General features: G+C 43.2%; 1 protein-coding gene across 1 annotated transcript in view; it reads right to left on the reverse strand.

Moving 5' to 3' along the window:
- LOC116847301 (transcription factor Sox-14-like) overlaps nucleotides 1–13,487 on the reverse strand; it is a 73,706-nt gene that overhangs the window by 25,516 nt on the left and 34,703 nt on the right. The window contains exon 2 of the mRNA XM_032822154.1: nucleotides 723–814. The gene's annotated coding sequence lies outside the window, so the exon portion shown is untranslated. The remainder of the gene's footprint in view (nucleotides 1–722; nucleotides 815–13,487) is intronic.

The raw sequence follows: 13,487 nt of genomic DNA on the forward strand, positions 1-13,487 counted from the left end.
AGTCATTGTCATTTTTAATTTAAACTCTCCCACATTGAAAGTACAGTAATGACGCTTTTTCAGAGACAACGAGATTAAAAAAGAAAGTAATTCGCGTTATTGTCTTTTAGTCTTGCAATTTGGAAACGAAGCGTTTAATTTCTGGAGCCTATCGCTCCAGAAACACAATCATCAACTTTGCAGTCGATAACTTTACAGCCAGTCGCTTCTCAAAGACTTTAATTTTAAACGAATAATAGGAACCGACAAAGAGAGAGAAGAGAGAGAGAGAGAGAGAGGAGACACGCGAATAATAGGAATCGTTTCCGCTCGAGGGCCCGCAAAGGGTAGTTTTTTTGTCTCTAAGCGAGAGATTATTCGAACGGGTTGTTAGTTTCGGCCTCCGCCATTGGCTCTGTATATATGAGAAAAAAGGAAGAACGTCTCCGACCGCCCAGCAAGCGTAAGGAGCCGAACGGCAAGTGATTCTTGCACGTGACAGCGCCAGGTTTGTCACACCCTCTCTCCGGAACGATTGAGTCGTAGTGTGTTTGTACGTGTGTTACACCGATTATCACAAAATTACAAAAGAAGCCGACAACACGAGATTACGCAACGAAGACGTAATTTCGACAACCTTTCGTTGTTCTGGCCTGTCATCACGGATGAATGAATAACCAATCGGACCGATCTAGTTCCGGAACACCGATTACAAGGAAATTAAAGGCTTAAGCTAAACTTACCTGGCAATTCGCCTCGACCCGAATTGCGTCTTTCAATACCGTGAAACGGCATCTCAGGTCCAGAATAACGGTAATGTATCAACGGCTGTTAGCTGGAAATATCGAACATCCTGAGTTTACGATTTGAAGAATCTGTTTGGGTGACATGGAGGAAGTTGTTCGCTTCACATGTCTCACGAGATACAAACATAGAAAAGATTGCATGCGAGTTAGACAGAGAAAGAGGCTGAAGAGGGAGAGAAGAGACAGAGGGGGTGAGATGGAGAGACAGAGAGAAACGGGGAAGAGAGAGGGAAAGAGAGAGACAGAGTAACGTATACGAGCGCGTAGTTAATAACCCGTTGCTTGTGACTCTAATATTATGGATATCGTTGTTTGCTCAGCCGCCAAGAAGCGACGAGAGCGAGCCGAGAGGAAACGCGAGAGCGCGATCGATGCATTTATGCATGACGCGCGGATCGAGTAATAATATTTTCCTTCTCCTTTCGTCCTGCCCATGACGAAGAACACACTGTACGTTCCTGTGTGTTCCCCGCGAAGAATTATACGTGGAACTTCTGCTCCAGGCAAGGCGAGCCGGCAACAGCAAGGTGCATGCCGGCGATTTGCGAAGTGGACAAATAGATAAATAGGTGGACGGCAGGAATTTGTGCCGGTGTCTCGACGCTGGTGGGATCCTGATAAATCTACAATGTTGACCGAATGGTCAGATTGGACGGTGTACTTATCCGTGTACCGTACAAAATGGCAGCTCAAAGTGAAAAATCGACTTTCCCATTAGCCCCCACTCCCGCTGGCCGCTCGTCGAGCTGTCACAATCAGTCGAATGTCCAGGCGTTCTCGCTGACGCGACGTCATCTCGCCGATCTCGAGGATCCACAGCAACAGCCGTCGTTTAATTCAATCAAACCGCCTGCCAGCGCGAGCCGTGACCGCCTTTGCCTCCCTCTCAGACGCAACGCGAACAATAAATACCGGTGCGCTCTTCTGAGAGAGACTTTTTCGCGTTTTCCGCGACGAGGCGAAGTCACCAAGGAGGGACACGAGACGGATATACGAGAAGGAAAAAGAGAGCGCGGGCGGCGGGTGAAACAGCCGGGGAAAAGGAGATAGCGGGTGCCTCCGTGTGGAAGACAAAGGGCTAGCGGAGAATTAAAAGTATCGCGGACAAAGCTGCGGGACAAGACGCGGGAGCTCATTTGGTGTCTCCCGGTGAATGGGCGTTCATTATGATGCCGCCCGGCACTAACAATCGGGTTCATTTTGTCTCTCCTGCTCACGGCAACAATAGCGTGGGTGGGAGGCGGTAGGACAGGGTAGGCGAGGGGAGGAGGGTGGGTTACGAGAGACCGCGTCGGGATCCCACCGCCATCTTGACTTCGCCGTGATGTTCTTTTGTCGTCTTATAAAGCAGCCCCGGGGAAGAAAAAGACGTCGGCTTCCTCGAGAAAGGGAGGAAGCACCGGAGGACGAGGAAGGGGAGGAAAACCAGAGAGAGAGAAAGAGAGAAGAGAGTAGGAGGAGACGGGGGAGAGAGAGGGAGCTGACGGAGAGAGAGAAAGAGAGAGGATGGGAGGGAGAGCTCGTGCTTGGAGGTGGAATGACTACGAGGAGAGAAAGGGAACAGCGGGAGGAACGACTGGGAAAAAGAGGAGGCGGATGAGGAAAGCCGCGCTTCTTGGTGAACGGAGAGGTCGAGCTAACATGGCGGAGAGGGAAAGGGTCAGAACCGATAGCCGTGCGTCATGAGAAATCCCGCGCCTCCCTTGTTTCATGGGGATGATTGGGTGTCTTGTGTACAAGATTTTCTATGCTTCGTGCGCATCTCCTCAATATGGCAAGCGCGTTTGCACGTTAGGTTGGACTTAAAATTGATACAAGTTAAATTCAAGTTGGATAAATCAAGAGTGTGCAATCTGATCGAGGTTCATCGAATTTCCATGTGAATTGAACTAAATTGTTATTTTGTACACTGAGAAAAAATGTTTGGTACTTGTAATTATAACTATATAGAGAAATAATTATTATTAATTATGGCCAAGAAAACCATTTTTTGAAATGATATTTTACTATAATATTAGTAACAACCTTATATGCATGTTACCACTACCATTTTTGTGTTAGAATAACAAAATGAATATGGTTAGGGCCAAAAATAACTATAATTTTAGATCAACTATTTTTTTCTTTCAGTGTAATAAGTACCCTACAATAAATAAATATTTTCTGTATAAAGAAATCTATGAGATAATATATCTACGACAAAGGTCAACAGCTAAGGCTATCAGCAACTCAATCCAATGTCTGTTCACGTTTAACAGCAAAGGTGGAAATACTCAACAGTTGATCAATCATCGATAGAATCCATCGCAATTCGCGGTGGCTACGCTCGCGTGATCGCTTCTCCTCTCCGCGTCGATCACGTTTTTCCGCCGATTCCCTTTTGTCGCGGCTCGAGATCGGGGAACAGCCGTCGTCGAAAAAAGCGTCATGAATCCAAAAGTCCCGACGTGACGGAAGCTACTACTACCACCCAGCCCTCTACACCACCTTTTCCTAGGCGCGCCGTAGCTAATCGCACGAGATCGAATCGAAAGTGATGGATACCGTTCCCCCATAGAGTCGCGAATGACCGTGAATTATCCGCGTCTGCGTTACCTGAGGGTGACCCGCGCAAAGAAGGGAGACACTGAGACTCCAACAAATTGATGTTGTCCCCGCAATCGCTAATAAATTGTTTTCCCCTACTGCGACGCGAGAAATTTTATTTTGTCCCATTCATTCCCACATAATTTCCATTTCTCGATAGGCGACGCAGGATTGGAGAAAGCTAGGTAAATGAAAATTTTAACGCCGACGCGTTTCTCTATGTCCTCGATAAACTATTCGTCTCACTACAATAGTTTACTCAGCTGTCCGCAGTGATCAGACGATCAGATCGGGATAAATCTATCGATGGAAAGATTCATCTGTAATGAGTTCGTTGTCATACGGCTTTATCCAAGATGCTAATTTGGACAATAACAAACAAAACATTATTATGCCTCTGTAACTATTATAACAAAATTTTGCGAAGAACACTGTACGACTTATCAAGCCGGACGATTTACAATGCGACGGCTCAATTTCCGACAAAATTCGAACGACAAGCATAAGCTCCATCTCGCTCATTATATATCGACTCACAATGTAAGATTTCCTAATTCAGCTCCATGCAAAACGAGAGAGAGAGAGAGAGAGAGAGGGGGGAAGGGAGAAAGAGAGAGAGAGAGAAAGTGTGCGCGCGCGTATACTTTTTTATTCATTCCTGTCACAGAAATCCTGTATGCAATTTCCATTAATTTCACCGATATCAGAGGATGCGCGGCGCGCACAGTCAACACACAACAACAAGGTAACTTCATTAGAGAGCCGACGACCAATGAGGAGAATGCAACGCCGCGCTGTCAACGCCGTTCACCCTCTCTAAAACGAACGAATGAACGAACGAACGCAGGGGCAGAACGGGGGGGAAGGAGAGGGCGGCGCGGGAGGATCCGAGGGAAAAGAATGACGGGCCGTGAAAACCGTACAGTCACGTTGTTATATTGGCCGGTAGCCTTTTGCGAGCGCAGCCGCCTTCGATGCCGCGCGGCCGATGCCGATGCCGATGCGAGGGGGCTGCTGCCAGCCCGGCACCGGTCGCTCGGTGTGTACCCTCTATAGTGTGATTAATTCTATTTACCTGCGGCCGGTGCAGCGGCGGGTACACCCGTGCCGTAATTTATCAGTTTGTCGGGCCTCATTGTCGCCAGCACGGCTCGTTGCTAATAGTCGGCCATTCAGGAATCGAGAGAAGCCATCTATTCTTATTACGAGAGCCGTTGTCCGACGGTTCAAGACACCGCGCTGCACGATTCTCCCTCTTCTTGCCTCTTGCGGCACTCCTCCTCTCTTCTTTTCCCTTCCGTCTGACCTCTACCCTCTTTCTCTCTCTCTCTCTCTCTGTCTTTCTCTGCGTGTGTTTTTTAGTATAATAAACGTTTAAACACGTTTATATAAACGTTCATACACGAAGTATTTGGTGGTGTACGGTGAGAGTACGTTCCTTTCCGCGAAATGTACGGGATGATAATTTGTGATAACGAGATTTCTACAGAAAAGAGAATAACTCATTCGGCAATTTTTCGAATCGCTAAATTGTATCAACTGTCTGGGGGTGATACGTGAATTCTTGCAGAGGTGCCATCACTCGTTCATATACGTGAGAGAAATATCTAAGAAATAAAGAACATTTATTCGGTAACTAAGGTTTCAGGTTTATCAGGAATTTGTTAAAATGATGAAAAGCATTCGAGAAAAATATCGGGACTTGCATTGGATGATAATTACGGCACGGGATCGACGCGATTCTCCGGCTGTTTGCCTCCGTCGTTCTCCCTCCCTGCTCTCACCCTCGTAAAATATTTTTATCGGAAGCAGGAAGAGTCGCTAAACCAGACAAGATACCCCGGGAGGGTGACTCGACTACCGTTCTCGATACTCTCGTCCCATACACACCGTAATCGATTAGGCCGCGCGTACGGGCATGGGAAGATTTAGTAACTGAAACAGATGGGGAGTTTCGGACGGACGGACGGACGATGTCACCCTTGTCTCCGATAGTCATTAGCTCCGGCCATTGTGAGTACCTGACGAGGCTGCCGTGAGAGACCCAGCGGCATCGATACACTAATCGATACTCACGTCGGATCCATTCGACTTAGGGTGTATTCACGGATTAAACTCGAGTCGTTCGCACCGACACCCCGTTTTAGAATTCCCAATAAATAAAGAAACTTTATATCACATTTGATTTCCAAGATAAATTTTTTCTGTTGTTGACTTGTTCATTTATTCATAGTCAGTGTTCCATTTATTATTTTTTTTCATTGAATAAAATCACTTTATTAACACGCTGACTGCCATGGACATCACCAGCGACCTCCAAGCGTTATAACATTGCCGCGTCTCATTAACTGACGTATAAAATGTAACTCCCCAATTACATATAATAAATTACATATACATCCAATAGGGAGCCAATGGGATGAGTTAATAAATATATGCATATCGCGAGAACTGCATTTATTGACTGTATTTTTGTTAATTCAAACTTTACTTGAGTATTGAAACAGTCAATGAAAATCAGTGTAGCAGTTTTATGTCAATGTGTTAATATATAATTTTATTTCTACGTTTTCGGTATCTCCAATTCCTAATTATTCTTTCAAGAAAAATTATTTTAATAGTAATCTAAAATCTCTCTACACTTAGAGAAAAATTATCTTAAAATCAACAAATATTTCCTTGGTGAGTGCCATTAACATATTTACTTAAATCTACATTCTCTTTACTTAAATCAAATATTGTTTACTTGATTTAAATAAACAATATTTGATTTAAGTAAAGAGAATGTAGATTTAAGTAAATATGTTAATGGTACCCACCAAGGAAATATTTGTTGATTTTAAGATAATTTTTCTCTCAGTGTAGAGAATACATAAACTGATTTTTTTAGAATTCAGTAGCGTATTAGATTGCTAAAAGTATAGGCATATATTTAGATATGAAACTAACATAATAACAATAGTAGCAAAAGTTTTAGTTATAACAGTAAACTTTTAGTTATAGCAACAAACATATTTTTAACAACCTATAATCAGCTATGGCAGTGAAATTTTTTCTTCCGTGAAGTATTAAAAATTTTTTAAGTAAACAAGGGTTGCTTTATCCGGTCACTCCATGCTTTTTGTCAGCGCCACGTGGGAGCGAGGTCTTCACTGCGATGCATTCACCCTCATTCGAACATTCTCAGCGGCAACCTCGCGATCTTCGCTTTCTCCAACGAGAGATATCCCCGAGGTGGTGCATTATCGTTGTGCATCCAGGGTGTCTAATCTCTAGTTGAGAGTCATTTCCGACATTCCATGGCGTTGCCAGAAACTCCCAGATGCATTGCCGACGCATGATTCGCTGTTCAGTGGCTTACGGTTCGGCTGTTGACGCGGTAGAAGCGAGAGCGAAGGGAAATAGAAAAATATAATGATATTCGCGCATAAGTATTCAGAGAAAAAATTTTACTGTTCGAAAATTGTGAAATTTGCGAAAATTAACAAGTATTTATCGAATGATATAAATATCGAATTAACCATTTAAGAAAGGGAGTCACAAGTGAGCCATTTAATAATTTCATCAGATCAGTCAATTAAGAAAAATCAACGAAATGTTATGTAAGGATGGCATATCTACTTTTCAGGTCGTCATATGTTCTACAAATTAGCTGAATGTATTCGATAGAAACTGTCTATCCTGCTAAGAGACATAGCAAATTTTTTAATAACGCATTTTAGTTTCTAAAAAATAAATAGCAGAAATAAAATGAAAAGATAGTTAATTACTGTAGAATGCATCAATTTGTTTTTCAGTTACAAAATTCTATACTAGTCTTCATTATAAAATTCTCTTCGTAGTAGACGACTCCTAGATAGCGATTTATTAGATCGTTCACTTGCGACTGCCGTCCTTAAAGGGTTTGTGTAAAACAATTTTGTAACGCGACATTTCGCGTTCTGCCAATTTGGAACTGTCCCAGCCTTTTACACGTAAGTACCGATCTAATAAGCGAAGAGCGAACGATTCCCACCTCTTACGCGCCGTTGATTACATCAATTCAGACCTAAATCGATTCATCGAGTCTTTCGATCCGCACCTGCCCTCGACTGCGCCGAATTCTTCATCAAGCGGGAGATCCGACGCGTCGATTTTCCCTCCAGTCATCATTCTCTCTCTTCATGGTCGCGGCGGCAATCCGCACGATCATGCCGCGTCCGCGCGGCTGAATTCCCAACTGAATCCTATTCGCTTGACCGAATCGCATCTTAAATCACATCCTTGCACTGGGGGCGGACACACCATGAAGTTAATGAAGCTTAAGGTCAGGATCAGAAACACATTCACTTATGCTCGCCCTAATGTTACCCAAACATTGCAAGGATCTGTCCCCTTTCTCTCTCATCATATAATTGACATCAAGTAGAATCGTCAGATTTTGAGTTTTGTCTCTTTAGTGTATTAAAATTATTTTTCACATAAAGATGTTTAATCATGAATTCAATGATAAGAATACGAACTAAAATTTGCGTAGTTCCTGAAGGAATATCCGATAAATCAGGATTTTTCCTTCAAAATTTTGTTTCTCGTAATTTCTGCTTATAGGATTAATGCGATTTTTCGAACTGGAACTTTGTCGATACTTCATATTTTTCGAAAAAAAAAAAAAAAAAATATATATATATATATATAAAGATGCAATTGACAGACCACTCTCCTAATATTTACATTAATGCAATTCAACGTTTCCTCCGGAAACTTCAATTGAAGGACACATTTCCCGACGAAATACACGGTGTCCATGAAAAATTACCGAAACACGCGACATAGTGGGTCCCCTTCGCGGTGGCGTGCACGCCGAAATCGCTATATCCGCGATACTTATAATAGCGTTCTCTTCCCTTCCTTCTCGCCCCCGCTCTCATCCTTCTATCTCTCCAACCTCGTTCCCATCCCCCGACCGCTCTCTTTCTGCCGGTGTAATTTATCACCGCTCATAACAAGGAGCCGCAAGTTTGTACATATTTCAGTCTCGCAGCCACCCACCCCACTGCTCTCGTTCTGCACCCCGTTATTCTCCCCTCCCACTCACCTTTCTTCAGTTCCTCTCCTCCTCTTCTCCTCCTCTTGCCGCCCTTCCACTCAATTTCAAGGAACAAGTAGGACGGACACCGTACATAGACGAGAGGGATGCGACGGACGCTTTCGAGAGACCCGCGTGACACTTATATTTGTTATTTCCCAAAAGTAAACGGCCGTATCGAAATTAATTATATGCAACAAATGAAGAAGGATAAAAAATAAATTTTATCGATTAACTAACTGTGAATAAAAATTACAAAATGACTACGCGCAGGAGTTGCACGAAAAGCGCAGGCAAAGACGTTAACGACGCGAATACGATTTCGAACAGTTTCAACAATGTGACTGCGGCGGAGCAGGGTATAGGGTGTCTAGGGTGCAGACCGTGCAGACGCCGGCCCTGGCGAAAAGGGTGGAGATGAATAGAGGGCCGCGGGGAGAGGGAGTAGCTGAGGGGCGCCGAGCGGAGACGTTATTATTTATACGCGCCATTATATGTCAGCCGGGAGTCGCGGGAATATTGTTCAAGACATCCCGCGCATACATTATGCGCGCGAGCGAAAAGGAGCTTCGGGCGGGGGGGTTGGAGAGAAGAGAAAAGGGGTGGTCGTCGTAGCATGGCGGGCTTTTATTACCGCGACCACTTATTTGTTAACATAATATACACATTACGGGGCGGTGGCTCCGCGGCAGCACGCGCCACCCTGTCTTCGACACGGGGGTAGAGTCTGCAAGGAGGGGGTGGCTTTTAGACACGGTGGACGATTTTTCGCGTGTTCTCCTTTCCTCCTTCCTCTTCCCCTCCCCCTCTCTCTCTCTCTCTCTCTCTCTCTCGGGCACCCACTTCGACCTCCTTACGAGTGGCGAATTGCGTTAAACGAACCCTCCACTCTCGATGACCCCAATATTGAGAACTTTTGTCTTTGCGTCGGGGTGAACGCGGTTAGGATTAAATTCGACCGGCCGATTCGGCGGCTGAGGATTTTTAGAAAGACTTTTGGACTTTTCAAGCTTTGAAATGTTACAAATGCGCGCCATTGATCGCGATCGTTGCCAGAGGACGTAGGTGTTGGTGGGTTGTTCAATGGATTTCTTTCTCGCGTTTAATATAAATATGAACGACAATGGTGAGAGACTCGCCAGGATGTTTGAACGTCAGTGGTTCATTCAGGATCTCGTCCACCCTCCGTGTCCTTTCCACGCGAATGGGAAGGAATAAACCGGGCCGGGTTGAGGTAGAGATAGGGCCATAAAAAATCGTCGAGTCAAAACAGTGTGGAACGATAATCGTCAGAAGTTCCCAAGAATCACGAAGTCATTCGTTATACTTACACAATGGCTCGTACAATGGGGACCGGTTTTCGCGCATTTATGATGTATTATGGGAGAAAAGCGGAAACGTATGTTTTTCTCCCAGTTTCCCCCGTTTAGTGGCATTTAGTTCGCTCCACTGGCTCGCATTTATTTTCCTTCCCTCTGTCATGCACGGCGCGCCTCGGTCTCACCCTCTGTCTTCCTGACTTTTCGTCATTCTTTCCATTATCCATCGGGATAAACGTAGTGTTGCGATCATCAGAATACTAGACTTTGCTGATTTGATCCCAAAAATTTTTCTGAAAATCTTCAAAAATTACTCGACGCGCTTCAGATTCAGTTTTCGAAGTTTTCTGTTTCTCTTAGATACGTAAAACTTTCGTGATTTTAATCTTGATTATTTCAGTTAAAGTTTCTTCACAGGTATTGTCTTTGAACATTTTAGATTAGCATACTTTAGATTACTTTTTAACGTTGAATGTTTTTATTATTGTGTGGGGGACGCAGTTGGTTGTAATGCGGGGTGCCCGAGGGACTAGTTACGGGCCAATATTCTCAGTCCCATTTCCTCACCCCAACGCAAGAGTGTGCCATTCCACTTCAACGGCGACATTTATCATTTGACGTAGCCGACGTAGCTGTTAGCATCGTTGTCGTTCGATATTATGGCTGTTAACGGGGACGTAATGGCATTATCTGGTCATTGTCCGACATATGATATACCGTCCAAACTATGAAGGGGTGTGGGGAATACTAATTCGCGAACACGAGACAGCCGTTGTCTGTTCCATGGAGTTTTGGCGTCCTAATTTGGCGACAACCACGTTGTTGGATATACGTGCACGGAAAAAACATTTGGTTGGACTAACCTTGATCTGGTGAAGTATGAAAGAACTAGAATTCCAGCTGAAGTTACCAGAATTCTATTCAAGTTATATAGTTGTAAGTTCTGGTTGATCAGAAATCTTGTTGACTTGAAGAGAATATTGACAGCATTTCACTAGACATTTGCTCAATTCAATCAAATTTTTTTTTCCGTACGTGTACATAGCAGTTTTTCGATGACTAATTGTGTCTGATGCAGCTACTCGCAACTACACACCGATAATATTTGTCTCTTTGCAAAGTGTGACTTGGGAATAGCACATTCGCCTCATTTCACTAATTAATTTCGCAAGTTACACCGCGCCATCGACGTTTTCCGAAACGAGAAAATCACGAGAGCAAATTAAACATATATTCATTAGCAGTTTCATTAGCAGTTTAATTTTGACAAGCAGAGTTTTCATTTGCCTCCTTTTTCCATCCTCGCAAACAACATTTAACGATATCCACATCGAATATTAATCTATCGAGAAATCACGGAAATGACGCAAAAACGAATAAGCTTTCTTTTTCAGGTATTTAAAAATTTTCCCGAGAAGTTATATTAATTCGGCTTCGCTGTGTGCGGCTCAGGTCTATATCTATCTCGGCGCTTTCACATCTCGCGGGTCTATAAAGACGTCGCGGCCGTATTCTTCACGGCTGCTGGCATGTAAATTGTAACGCGCGGTAACCGCGCGAGTTTCGTCGGTGTTCGTGCGCACGTGTCTAATGTCCTTATTCCGGTTTATTGTATAATATACGTATTCCGATTAGCGCGCACGTGTAATATGGGTGCAGCGTGTTGCGGCGCGTTGCAGCACGCGTGGGTGCGGATCGTAATCATCTGAATGCTTGCGGTCCTATCGCGGATCTCTTTCTGTGCGTATCATGAATCACGCTGCGGCACAACTATGCCCATGATATGGTATTGCATTCCCTATTTCGACGTCGATTGCTATTCATTTGGCCGTCAATGAAATAGATATCATTTGTTCGCGCCAATTGAATTTGGATCCGTCGCACGAAATTAGGAATATTAAGAGAAGCGCCAGCTGAAATTGATGGGAAGCCCGAAACGTGGCAGCCGGCCAGAAAAATATTTGTAAATATATATTTAGGACATTGAATTTTAAACAAAATTATTCTCTGGAGAAAGATCTCAAAATCTACAAAATCAACGCTTAAAAGTGGAAACTCGTGTTAAAGATTTTGGAATAATTAAAATCTAAATGAATGTGGATTTTAAAATGTTTCTACTTCGTGTTAGGGAAAACACGCAAAGATGTTTTCCAACCCTCAACTTCTATCTCAACGAAAGTGAGAAACGTGAAAAAAATTACGTGTCTGCATGATTAATACGTTGACTATCAGAGGACATTAGTGACCGGCGCTATACTATTGTAATTTTCCACTAATTTGCATGTAAAACATTGTGTTGTGCATATAAAAAATTAAATATCATCAATAAATATAATAATATAATAAAATATAAATATAATCAATATAGGGAATTAATGAAATGCATGTATCGTGAATTGCATTTATTTACTGTATTTTTGATGATTCAAATTTTAATTTAAATTTCCACTTTTCTTCATTATTCAACGTTTCAATTCTTTATATTATCAATTCTTATTTCATAATTCAATATTACAATTCTTTATTTTCCAAACTCTAGCTTGAGTTGAAACTTTACTTTGAATGTTGAGAAAATCAGCGTGACAGTCAACGTGTCAATATGTGTAAATCACGATTCAATTATTTGAATCTGGGTATTGTCTCGCACACATTGACCCTTTTTTTTACTCGACGAGAAATATTTCCGAGAACCTCTGAATCATTTTTTCTTGCGAGAAAATTAATTTTATTTGCCGCACGGGTTTTCCACAATTCGTCCGAACGAAACGATACGAAGGATTATAATTATTTCTAGCCAGTCTCTCTTAATCCTTTAAGTAAAATCGAACGTAGCACGAGCTACTCGGGCACGTGGCGTCGGCTGACTTTCGGGACCCATTAGTGCGATCGCGTTGCGTTACGTCGTCGCGACGACGAGTTGCAACGCGTGCACGCTGTCATCCGTGAAACGCGGGACCGATGTTGAACCTCCTTGCGGTGAGTGGGCGAGGGTGAAGCCGAGTGCTCCGTAATGGATGACGGCGGCGCGGAAGGGTGGATGAGCGATATATCGTTGGGCTTGTCATCGCGCGGCTCGTAACCTCGCGAACAATTACACGGATCGGACAACGGCGTGGCGAGCGTTGCGCGCAAGTTAATTCAAAACATCGTAGCGCAGGACTCGATGGAATAGTAGCGTAGTTAATGGAATTAGGAGACAAACGACGGACGTTGAATTTTCTCGCGAAACGGCGGAAAATTGCGAACGCAAAGAATGAGCAAAGTTGAGAGAAATGTAATAAAATAAAGTAAAATAAAAAAATTAACACAATTTTAAAATAATTCTAAAGAAAGAATAAAATAAAACAAAATGAAAAGACATGAGATTTAACACATCTACATGCAGATTTTTACTCTCTAAATTTGTTGGGGTGAGATTTCACTCAAAACGAGTGGAAATTTACTCAAAGTTATGATAAAAATACTTGGAAACGTATGAGAGAATGTACCATTCAAGCTTGGCGTGGATTCTGTCTTCATACGAGCAAATCAATTAATCAGAGTGAATTTGTTCCTGTGACAATTTTGAACAATTGAATTTGATAAAACCATCTTGCGTACTAACCGTATATTATTATCGTTATCTTCAATCGTTTTTCTGCAGAAGAGTACAGCGAGGTACCCGTTTCTATCTCATTATACTTCGCTGAGTGTACATGTCAGATTGAGCTTCACCCCTAACGCGCGCCCTAT

Source organism: Odontomachus brunneus, unplaced genomic scaffold, assembly GCF_010583005.1.
Source record: "Odontomachus brunneus isolate Ranch 3 - 2012 unplaced genomic scaffold, Obru_v1 Obru_scaffold_076, whole genome shotgun sequence".
In the NCBI taxonomy this organism is placed as follows: domain Eukaryota; kingdom Metazoa; phylum Arthropoda; class Insecta; order Hymenoptera; family Formicidae; genus Odontomachus; species Odontomachus brunneus.